The sequence below is a fragment of the Sciurus vulgaris genome, assembly GCF_902686455.1.
Source record: "Sciurus vulgaris genome assembly, chromosome: 7".
In the NCBI taxonomy this organism is placed as follows: Eukaryota; Metazoa; Chordata; class Mammalia; order Rodentia; family Sciuridae; genus Sciurus; species Sciurus vulgaris.
The window spans coordinates 52602460-52615341 of record NC_136467.1 but is presented as its reverse complement, the minus strand read 5'-3'; positions in this window follow the sequence as shown (position 1 = coordinate 52615341).

Sequence of the window (12882 nt, the reverse complement as noted above, 5' to 3'; positions counted from 1 at the left end):
AATAGTCTAGGCCTCAGGTGACAAGAACAGAATACTACTTACAACTGTCACTGTATCTTCTGAACACAACTTCCCATCCCTGGGTTAGTGCAGATGAAACATAGATATCTTGAGTTATAAAGTCACTATTTCCTTGTTAACTGAGGTAAGCTTGAGCTTAAGTGGAGTCATTCAATGGGAGGAGGCCAGTAAGGAAAGCAACATTTGATATTTGTGTCAAGAGTTGACCAAACCACAACACACTGGTTTCTTGGCTAGCAGAAGGTATTTGCTGATGGTAATTCCTAGGAGACAGCAGAGCAATTCTGTCTATCATACACTACATACTTTGGTAAAGCTCACGAATGATTGGCCCTGGGTCTATTTTGATTTCTAAATAACAACTGCCTCTTTCCCTCTTTCTCTCTTGCTTTCTTCCCCTTTTCTCTTCCTCTCTTTTGTTTTTCTTAAAAGACCCATACTGACATTATTATGTGTATCTCAAGTAAAATGCATGTTGCCTTTATTTATCAAAAAGACAGTCTTTTCCCTTAAATCATCTCCCAAGGCCACTTTTATTTCGAACAATTAAAAATATAATGTGTGTTTGTGTGTATAAAGATGAGTAATTATGATGCTATTAGGGATTGTAATCCCTGTAGTTTCTTAGTAGCAAAGAAACCCATGGAACACAGGTTTTTATCTTTAAATACAAACAAATTTCTCTGGCAATCTCCAGAATTGCTCTTACATGGGTGTGCTGGGACTCTAGTGGTGCTGGTGAGAGCTTGAGGGACAGTTGGCAGGGAGCCCCTGGTAACTACTTTTATTTCCTCAGATCAGTCATACCTCCTCCACATATTTCCTACTCTGGTGTCTCACTGCTGTAGTGTGGACACTAGGCATTTGGATCAGGCCTACCCAGTGAAATTCCATTTCATCCTGGAGCACAATTATGGCTCAGTAATGGTAACATGACCAACGTTGGAAGAGTCAGATGGAAGAAGAGGTTTGCTGAGGTCTTCTGAAAAGAAAAAAGTTTCTTCTTTGGATAGAGCTTCCAGAAATAGATAGTTTTTTGTCTCTTGTATGTGGGAGAGGGACTCTATTGTCCTTAGAGTCACTGACTGTCCCAAAGAAAGCCACCTTTCAGAGAAACTTACCCACAGAAGACAGCATGAAAGGAGAGGAAGAAAAAGGGTCCTGGAAGATGTCATTTAACTGAAGAGTCTGAACTTGCCAAATGTAATGGATCAAGAAATAAATACCCTCTATTGCCAAGTTGAGTTAGATTTTCTATTCCTAATAATCAAAAAGATTCTGATATAGGAACAGTAGGAATTTTAAAGACGTGATTTTTGAAAGAGACTGGGATGAGTGAAATGGAAGGAGTGATTTACTGGCAGGGATGCTGGTCATCTGGAGGAAGTCATCATGAAAGCCAAGCCAGTATGTAAGACATATTTATTTTCTATAAGTTCATCCATCTGTGGACATTTTTAAAAGAGAAATTCAAAGTAGTTGTTAAAATACCCAGGATACAGATTCAGCTAGCCTATGTTTATTCTTCTACTTATCAGCCATGTGATCATGGGAAGTTATTTTATTTCTAAAGCTTCAGCTGCCATGTTTAGTAAAGCTTTCAGACCTTTACCACAGGACTTCAAGGATTATATTCCCCAAAATGTGGACTGTACCTGTCTCAGAGTTTTTGTGAGAATAAGATCATATATGTAAATTTCCCTGAGAGATATCTGACACAGAGCACTTCATAAACCTTAATGCCATTATTATTACTGATAGTATTAATGCCTAATGTTCTGGAGAAAATTGGAAGACCAAGAGGTAGGTTGATGATTATAAAACTGATAGAATTTGCTGCTATCTACAGCATGCTGCAGTAAAAATTTTGCATTTTTTTCAATCATTTTAATATCTAGAAGCAATAGCTTAATGGTTACAGATACTTTATTATCAACATGGCATTTAGTATTGGTTAACATTTCTCATGGAGTCTCATGGTTACGGTCTCAGGAATCTAAGACAACATCCAGCACTTGCTTACAGTCCCATCTTAATTCTTAGTACCGTCCAGATAATTCATGGCTCCAACCACTCTGCTTTAATTACTTGGTTTTCCCTATCCAAAGTAATATTAGTATGAATCTTGTCCTTAATTTACTCACTTCTCTATCTGAATTTCCATTTGTAGACTCAAATAATAATAACCTTCCTAGAAATAAACACTTGTAAACAAACAGACTTTTCTAGGTGAATAGTCCATGTTTTAGGGACTCATTCCCTGTCTGGTATTCTCAGGAATACAGATTCAAAGCCTGTCATTTGTGAAAGGCTTTTTAAAATGATGGCATTTCACATTGGTTCTAATTTTTCATCATTTTGAATATGATGAAAAATAACTCTCCTGAGAACTCTGTGGAGTGAGCATCAATGTCCAACTTGAAACTGAGAAAGAGTTGTTAGGGAGCAGTAGAACATGACCCAGTACCTGATTTTCAAACCCTCAGCTTGGTGTGATTTCTTCCCATTTCTCCTGGCTCCTGAAGTCATCAGCCTTTGATATGGTCAAAGTAACAGCCAAGTGGAGAATTACAAAGAATAATTTTCAAGATTCCTGTCCATTAGATTTTGTTAAACAATTCATTCATTATCACTCTTTTTTTTTTTTTTTTTTTTGATGCAAACTGCAAGAGGTGTTTATTCTAGCACGCTGGGACCCAACTCGTGACTCACGCAGGAGTCGAGGAGTCGAGTCCCGAGCAAAAAATCTTGTAGGTTTATAAAAGCAGAGACCACACATTGGGAGGGGTCGCACATGAAAGGGAAAAGGGGAACAAAGCTGCCGGGAAATTTCAAAGGGGGTCTGGGTTTGCTGATAACATACAACATGTTTCACAATGCTTTACAACAGGGTGTAGATTCTTATTATCACTCTTAAGTTAATATTAGAATATAAAGATCCCAGTGACAAGAAATTGATGATAAGATGAGAGAAGAACGTGATTAGAAGGAGGCATATTTAATCTTTAAATGAATAAAAATGAAAGCTTGTTCTATCTGTCTTTATTAACTGGGGTATCTGAGCACAGAGAACTTAAGGACTGGGCTTGTGGTGGTTCAGTCTTACAGGGAAGAGATCTTTTGGGTGACTATGATTATGTACAAAATACCTCAAAATAAGCATTTCTTTCAGCCAACTACTAAAAATGGGCCTATTGCATTTCTATGCTTAATTCAGTTGGATGGCCTTTGGGAAAGGTCCAGTGCAATTTTTAACCTGGTGTTAAGATTAGTAATGGTGAATAGCTCCAGGGAGGTCCTGGAACAGAGCATAGGGACTGGGGGCTCAAGGCTTGGTATTGTCATGCCAAGCCTTCCCCTCCCTGTCACAGCCTTGAGCTAGTCTCCTAAACTTCTGGCTTGCATTTTCCTCCTTTGTAAAATAAAAAGTGATACAAGATGAACCTGGGGTCCCATTCAATGCACAGTTCTGGTGTCCTATTCCAGGAAAGGACCTATCCCGACACTCACTGTTCCTGCCATTCTAGGAGTGGATGAATGGTTCAGAAAGCAGCACATAAAAAGGACTATTCTATAGACTTTCACACTGCAATAATTAAGCCGAGTCTTGTCATTTATGCATGAAGCTATATTTTAGGTGCCCAAGGAAAGCCCGAGGACAGTTCCCGCAACAAATCAAATGCAACAAAGGAAAGAGAAATATGAGTTACAACTTTAAACTCTGCCAGATTCAGAACTTTAGTCCAGAAAAACAATAATGCTGCATGAGACCACAAAAGGAAAAGAATTTGTGAATGTCTCCTGTCCCTAATTCACCCTGTATCATAGAGCCCTTCTCTTCACTGGCCCTATAGTGTAGCTTCCTAGATCAATAGGCCATCAAATCATGTAGTGTCGGAGATGGAAAAAGACCAGGAAAACTACACAGGACCCTGTAACAGGAAGTTATGACTCTACAGCCAGAACAGGGTGGTTGTTCTGTTCTGACATTAGTTCACCTGCAGGGCTGTTCAAAAGACATTGAGTTACAGTATTTCAGCAAAATTGAATTCCATTTCCTTCATTTAGCCTCTGTTTTCTGTGGGGTGAATCATCTTATTCTCACCATCTGTGAAGACCCTGAATGTACAATTACAAATGGTGAAAAGTTAAAGAGTGAGGTCCCCAAGCCCAAGGCCAAGATTAAGTAGAAGTCTGGCTGGACTGTGAAAAACAGGAACACTTGCTGGTATGCAGGATGTTGAGGAACATGGGGGATCAGTATGTACGTAATTTTTACTGTGGAATCCTTGTTTACTCACAGATTTTATGTAATTTTTTTTACTTAGACGATCTTTCATGGGAAATGTTCTTATTTAACCCTATGAAGTAGTTATGAAACCCAGATCATTAAGCAATTTTAGCACATATGGCCAAAGTAGGACACAGGCAAACTCAACTCTTTAGTTTACATGTGACACAATTCATGAGGACAAATAATAAAAAGAAAAAATTAAAAATAAACAAAAACTGAAAAGCCAGGAGCATTAAAACACAAAGTAATCACACTGAGATCAGAAGAACATTGTCTGTGCTTTCCGTTGCTCTATTCCCACCCTTTTTAATAACTTAAACAGTTGCTTCTGAGCCTTTCTTGGAATGGTGGACAATACCATATGCTGTGGTTCACCCTCCACTCTGGGAATTCCATTACTGCACTATGGCTGGACATCCAGCAATAGCCTGGGAAAAGCCAGTAGGATCTGGGCAGAAGGCACAATACCAATGGTGAGTCTAACAGGCGGGTTGATTGAGACACTATTCTAGAAACAAACTGCCAGGATGTTTAGCCTTAATCAATCACTACCTTCATGAAGGAACTGCTGCTACTCAAAATGGTAGGTCAGAATCTAACCCAAGACTCTGGAAGCCAGTGGACATTTTGTCTCCACATTTTATTTGCCAAGGTGCATGGCTTTTACAATTAGAGAAATCCTTTCATCCAGTTAACCTAATCTTAACTTTAGCATAGCGTGATTCTTTGGAAGAAAGTGGAGCAATCCAGTGACCTCCTGCTTATTTGAGTCACTCACTCAGTCTAAGGCCAAACTGTTGGTCACTAGTGAGAGGCCAGCCTTCTCATTTTATTGCTGTTTTCCTGAGCTCAGCATTTTCCTCAGCTCAGCATTTTCCTCATTAACCAACAGGTTCCAGCGTCTCATTCTATCATTTATTACTATGCAACAATTTTTACCTCTCAGCAGTCATCACTCTCTTCCCTCACTGTCTTCTCTGTTCATCACCCACTTGGCTTTGTTCTGCTCCAGTTCATAGGCTGTCTGGCATTGCCAAAGAATGTCACAGAACTGTATGCTGTCTATATATCACTAGTCCTTGGTTTTAACCCTACCAAGGTCTTCACAAATGCCCCAAAGTCCACTTAATCATCTGTTTTTTAATGCTTTTTGTGTATCGTAAGAGTCTGTTATACTGTTCTTTTGCAAGTCCTTTAAAATCACCTTTTGTAAAGTGAGTGGTTGAGGTGAATGTTTCTAAAGTCTTCCCAGCTGAAAATTAGAGTCCACATTCTGGACCTTCTCATCCTTCCTCAGATGCCAGTCCTTCTCCACTGCCCTTACTCTTGTGGGTGACACTAGTCCATGCTTTAATGAGACACACATCTGTGGTAGGGAATAGGTATTACAAAAGTGAGAAATACGTGGTTCCTTCCTGTGTTAACTTTCTATTACCATGACAAAATACTTGAGATAATCAACTTATAAGGAGGTGAGGTTAGTTTGGCTTATGATTTCAGTCCATGATCAACTGGCTCCACTGATTTTGGACCTGTGGTGAGGCAGAACATCATGATGGGGAGTATGTGGTGGGACAAAGCTGCTCACCTCAAGGCAGCTGAGAAGCAAAGAGAGAGTGAGAGAAGGGAAGTGGTCAAGGTCTTAACCCACTTCAAGGACACGCCCCTTTCTTTCACTAGACCTTACCTCCTGAAGGCTTCATCACCTTCCAATATTGCCAAAGGCTAGGAAACAAGCCTTCAATACATACATCTTTGAGGGATATGCCAGATCCACTTACAGTACAGAGAAAAAATATTTTGAGCTTCATTCTATGTTAGTACACACATAGTTTACTCATTGTTTCTAAAACCTGTATGGTATTCTATAGAAGAGGTCTGCCACGGTTTATACAATCATTCATTTATTGAAAGACATTTAAATTTTCTATTTATTTATTATTATGACTAATATAATGAATATCTGTTCAGGCTTGCATGAGTTTCCATAAGGTTTCAGTCATTATAATGCCACAGTGGATTTGCTTCATCTGGTTTCTGAAAATACATCCTTCTCCCCTTCTCTTCTTAACTTTCTGATAGGTTTCTACATAAAGGGAGATATTTTGCCTTTTGCATTCTTTCCTCTCTTTGCATCTTTTTTCCTCACTCTAAACTACTGCCCTGGCTTTCATTATTGTTCCTGTGAATGGCTGAACTGTCATCTCTTGTCAGTACCCTTCTAATAATCTCTATATCTGAATTTATGGTTGCTGGACTTTTATAACCCCAAAAGGATCTTCACATCACTCTCAATACACTCAGAATGGAATTCATCATGTCCTCCACCTGAAACCTTCTTTATGTTTCCTTTTTTGTCAACAGAGTAACAATTCTTCCTATTTTTCCAGGCTCAAAATACTAATTTTTACTTCTATCTTTTCCTTGAACCTAATTTCCAATCCATTGCCAAGTCAACAGATTTACTAAAGCAGTATTCTCAAACCAGTATCTTACAGAAAAATGGTTCAACAAAGCTAAAAAAAATTAAACTGTGCTTCATATAGCTTTCATTGCATTGTGAATCTCTCAGGAAAGATTTTATGCATTTCTTCACTTATTAGACCATAGAACATTTTCTTTACACAAGAAACCTATTGAGGTTTCTCAGGAAGCAAAGGAATGTGTTTTTGCAATTGCATGCGTATTAAAAATGTTGTTCTCTAATAAAATCATTTTGATGTATCATTTCAGTGAATTCATTCAGAAGTGAGCAATAGGAGAGGGCCAAATCTGGAGAAAGCCATGCAGAATGGGTGCTGGGCTTCTTGCCTAACACTGTCTATGATTCCAGAAAGTAAACATCTGTGCAGTTTATTGCGGGCAAGTTCCATAACCAGTGTGAAAATAACTACAGATGCACAGGCTTTTAAAAATGGGTTAAAATAATTTCATACTTACTTAGTATTACCCTGGATCAAAATTCTTTCAAGTCATCAGACATTTCTCTTTGTTTCTACTTTGGACCTGATTGGGTTTATAAAACAGTTGTCTTTTAAGTGATATCTATTAATTTCCATTGAAAGCTACTATTTCACATATCACCAAGCAGAAAAGTTATGCTCCAAGGTTATTCAAATACACTGATAAATTTGGCTTCTCTAAAAAGCTAACTATAAACTGACACAGATGAGCAAACACATTATGCTTTCTTTTAAGTCTTAGAACTGGCTTTGATTTCATCTACCCTAGCCTGTATATAGATCTAAAATTATGGCCTAGAAACTATTTTCACTGCTATTACAGCATTATTTTATGTTTCTTTTCATCTCAAAGAATATTTCCAGAGTGTAACAAGATTAAAATATGTGGAAAGTTGGAAAACAAATATATCATTTTTATGAATTTCTCCAACCCCCCCCCCCCAAAAAACCCCTAAAACACATCTTTTATGCAATGACTATAACATATTTATTTGCAAATGACATGTTTTTAGTAGCCATTTGGCATGTCCTGCTGTATAAGGAGTTACACTCAAGAAAGACAAAATTATCAAAAGGTTGGAATTTGGCCATTTAGCAAACTGTCCAGCCCAAAACACGATTGAGAATAAGGAAGTGAGCAAAAGGGGCCTTTAACCCTTGGAAGTTACATTATAAAGTCCATGAAATTCACTTTACATAGAAAAAGAGTGCTTTCAGACTATCACCAGAACCCATATACTTTTGTCATACATAATTCTAACAGACCTGGGTATTGGTTTCTAAGCCCATGGTGGATTAGAAGATTATTCCAAAGAGAAAAGATGGTCACATCTGCAAGAGAAAGGGAAGTGGCAGGAAGGATAAGAAAGAAAGTTTAACAACTGAATTCATGGATTAAAAAGGACAGTATTAGAAGCCCTTTTTGAAAATGAAATCAGTTCTCTCTATTTCACTGGCATGGAGGGGTAGTACCCTAATTTTGGTTCACAAAGCACCTGTAAAAGTCTGTAAGGCATTATCTACCAACAGTATAAAGTAACTGATTTGCCCACTTTGCTAGATTATGTTATTGCCTCCCTAACACTTCCCATGTCAAGGATTTTGCACCCCACCCTACCCCCACCAAAAAAAGAAAGAACTTGGAGAAGCTTGTTAATTTGGAGATTCATAAAGTAATACAAAAATTTACTGAGGATGACTGAGCCTGGACTCTATGGAAATAACTATGCAGTTCACTACTAACATAATCATAAAATATACACCTCAAAGCACAAATCTTTCCCAACATAGTTGTAATGTTAACTTCCAGCCCTTCCAAACCAGAATTAGCAAAGTCTGAGAGATCTGTGGCCCAGGGCACAGCCCATGCTTGTGCATGGTCTACTATCTGGCCATTCATCTCTGGAGGAGCCACGTTCTTGTAGGATGGCATTTAAATCTAAACTAGGAGTCACACTTACCTGGATATTCAACATTATACTATGAAGTTAACCCCTTGTACCCTGTGGATCAGCAATTCCACTCTTAGGTGTATTCCCAGGAGAAGCCCCTGTCCCTACACAAAGGGTCATGTGCACAAGGACGTTGTGCTGCCCATAAAAAGGAAAACACAAAAACAGCCCAAATGCACAATGGGAGATGGTAAACAAACTGCAATTCTTAGACAAAGGAGATTATAGTCTAAATTAATGAATTAGTTTCAATCATAGAATATTTAGTTAAAAAACTAAGTCCTAAAATAATACCAATAGTTTGATGTCATTTTTCTAAAGTTCAGAACAGGTAAAATAAAAATTGCATTTTAGAATGTGTGTAGATGTAATAAAACAATTTCACAAAGAAACCAAGGACATGATCAATACTGGATTTGGGATCATGTTACTTTGAGGTGGGGAGATGGCTGAGAAATAAAGTAGTGTCATATGAATAAATGTAGGGATTTCTTTCCCCCCTCAAAGTTCCAGCTTTTTTGAGGTTTGGGTAGTTTCATAGGTGCTTAGAGAATGATTTGAAATATTCAATTGAATAGCTAACATGATAAATAAAAGAAGGACCTATGCATGGCAGTGATGAATGTATGTTCTGAACAGGATTAGGATTAATCCAGTTTTTATCTGAAGGCCCATGGAGGGTCTGGGATGAAATTTTGGTAAATTAGTAACCGAGGTCTTCAGGAGTCAATTTGTAAAGGATCCATTTCCTACCTCACTGAAGAAGAACTGAAAGGTTGATTTGTGGGGTGCCATGTGGCAGGGGAGTGAAAGGAAAAGACATAGTGTTTTAAGGGGGTAAATTCACATCTGTCTCCAAATTTGAGCCCCCAGAAGATTGGCTCACTGAGCCCAGGGGTTGACTCTGTTTCCCCTACTGCAGGTCAGAAGTCCACCAGCATCTGTTCTGTGTTTGATCATGATCCCGAAACCCAGCCCATTTCGGTACACTTGGCATGCCCTCTTTGGTGAAGCAAGCTGGAGGTAAAGAACCATATAATGGAAAGTTTCATTAGCACATACCTTGCAATGTTTTTTTTCCCCCTGAGGATTAGCTGTGCTTTTCTGGTTGTGGGATAATATCTCAAGTTCAAGTTTTTAAAAGGGCCTTAGTTTTTAAAATATAGTTCTAGTTTAGCTTTCAGAATTAGCACACCATGCAGGAATCTAAGACACAGACATTTTGCACAATCCATGGTAGAGGTCAGTAGTCTTTTTACTTCTCTGTAACTCATCTCCAAGTTTGTGAGATGAGTTACAGACAAGCAGAAGAGCATTCTAGACCTCCAGGGAGGTTCCAAGGGGAGAACTATAGGATAGAGAGAATTAGACTATGTAAGTAAGGTGTGGGTCTTGGTGGTGGATTTTCCCAGTCTCTACCCTGTGCTTCTCCATCCCTCAGGAAGGACCTAGAGCAAGGCCCTGCTTAGTGGGACACAGCCTGGAGCAAGTCAGCTGGTTTTTTTATGCAGCACATTTGACTTAATAGTATTTGGGACTAAAGTTGCATCTTTTTCCTTCTCCACCCAGATGAAATCATTTCCTTTCACCATCCTGCAGCTTAATTCTTATGGAAGAGAAAGTTAGGGTTGCAAGGGGGAAGGCAGGGAAGGAACAGCCAGCTTGTGAACACACCAGGGTTTAATATGTCAACTAGCAAGAAAGCATGCACTTGCAAAAAAACAAGGGTGCTTAAAAGGCTGAATTTGCTGGGTGTGGTGGCACACACCTATAATCCCAACCCCTGGGGAGGCTGAGGCAGGAGGATTGAAAATTCAAATCCAGCCTCAGCAATTTAGTAAGGCCCTAAGCAACTCAGCAAGACCCTGTCTCTAAATAAAATATACAAAAGGGTTTGGGATGTGGTTCAGTGGTTAAGTACCCCTGAGATCAAGTCCCAGTCCCAAAAATAAATAAATAAATAAATAAATAAATAAATAAATAAATAAATAAATTTAAAAAAAATGAAAAGTACTTACAAAAAAAAAAAAAAAAAAAGTCGGAGCTTGCCATATTTATGAGGATCAATCACTTTTCCTGTCTATGCCAAGCCAGACCCTGGAAGAGTACTATGTCATCCCTTGGAAGAAATTCTTGTTAATTAGCTATATTTTGCTTTCTCCTTTTAGAGATTGTTAGGGTTTTATAATATCAAAATCTTACTAAAAGTTAACAGGCAATTTTCTCAAAGTCATGTTAAATCCCAAGATGGAGGAAGTACTCCCTAGTCCTCATAAACTTGCAAAAATGGAAAATGGCAAGCTTTGCCTTTTAGTCACAGCATATGAAATTTGAGAAATAGCACAAAGATCATATCCAAACTCTCTCTTTGCCCTAAAATGGCATTGCAATCTAGAGAATGAATATATGTATTCACATATGCTGTCATTCCTCAATAAATAAAATGTTTCCATAGTATGATGTTATTTCTTCAAATCATGTCCAATATTCTTGGCTGCCAGCTGACAAGGAGATGGGTCTGACAAACCACTTTTAGGGCAGAGAACAAAGACTCAAGAACTGGGGGTGGGAGGTAGGAAGGAGAAAGGGAGTTTGAAATTTAGTTCTATACTTACCTGTCCTATTTAATTTTTGAGATGGTTGGACACTTGGAGAAGAACAGCTGCCTCTGTGTTGACAGTATTTGGAAGACATTCTTATTTATTCTACTCTCAAATGCTTCATTAAACAAAGGGTCAAAGTTGGGTGCACATGGACTATTAGAAAGAAAAAAGACCCTGGTACTCCGAAACCATCTCCAGGGAAGTGCTAGAGTTACTGATATTACAAGGGCTGGCCTCCCCAGAGTTACTTTCCCAAATAGGGCAGTCATAAACAGGATAAATACTTAACAAGGGTGTGGTAGAATCTCTGTATTGTGATTCCATCTCTGAATATCCCCAGTAAACACACATACCTTCCTAGCTTCAATTCTGGTTGAGAGAGTTTTGCTTGTTTCATAAACTGGCAAAGGTGAGTGGTTGAGGAGCTAGTCAGTGGAGCTTTTTAATGTCCCCTTGCATTAAAGAGCTTTCAGAGCGCCAAAGGATTTGCGAATGACTGATAGTGAAAAAGGGATTATTGCCTGAGGATATAAATTCCTAACAAGGTTGATCACAAGCTCAAGGATTTTCATTCCTTTGGTCTTGTCCATGTCAATGCAGCAGAAGAGTGACCGAATGCCCCCAACTTTCTAAGACAGCCTTGATTTCAGCTACTATCTCTATGGTTCCCTGAAGGATCCAGATTGATCTGCCCTGTAGCTACTCTGCATATATGGCCTAATTTTCAGAAAGATTCTTAACTAGAGTTTTGTAGCAGTGGGAGAGGAATGGGAACTTAACTGGCAGGTCGTAACTTGTAGCTGGTGAGTGGTGACATCCAGTCAGGGTGTTCTGTCGCCCTGTCACTCTCATGAGTGGGCACAGGGGTTTCATAGATCTCAGCCATCCAGAGGAGGAAGAAAAGTCCTTCAGTAACATCCAAGACTATTTCTTTTTTTAAAATTGTGATCATGAAGGGTTCTGTTTGACAAAGTAAAATGTAGTGCAGCATTGGCAGAGACTATTTCTCTCTTTTTTTTTTTTTTTTTCAGGAAATGATCTTCAGCTCATAAATTTTGCCAAAACATGAACACAACGAAAATATCCCTAAATGAACTTAGAATCATTCTGGAACAGCAAAGCTCCCCAGTGAGATGAGACTTGCCTTTTTCTGTCAGTTCATCTTTGAAAATTAAATATTATTTATTTTCTTTTCCCTCTTCAGTTTTCTTGATAACTTTTCCAACAACTTTTTCATTTTTTTTTTTTTTTTTGTTCCAATGAAATACTACAACAATTTTAGCAATTTTAAGGGTTTCAGTTTGGACTCTATGCTTCAATCTCACCTCAATGCCATCACTCACACCCTGGGAAGGAAGCTGCTCTGAGTGACTGATGCAAGCAGCAGAATGACATCTGCTGTGGATGCTTAGAGGCACAGCTGACATGCATTTGAAAAGTGAAGTGTTAGTCGTTTAGGGAACAGAACAATTTTCTCCATCAGAGATGAACACTTGTATTAACAGAGAGTTCTTAGTTCCCATAAAAGAATCTTAAATAAGTGCCCAAAG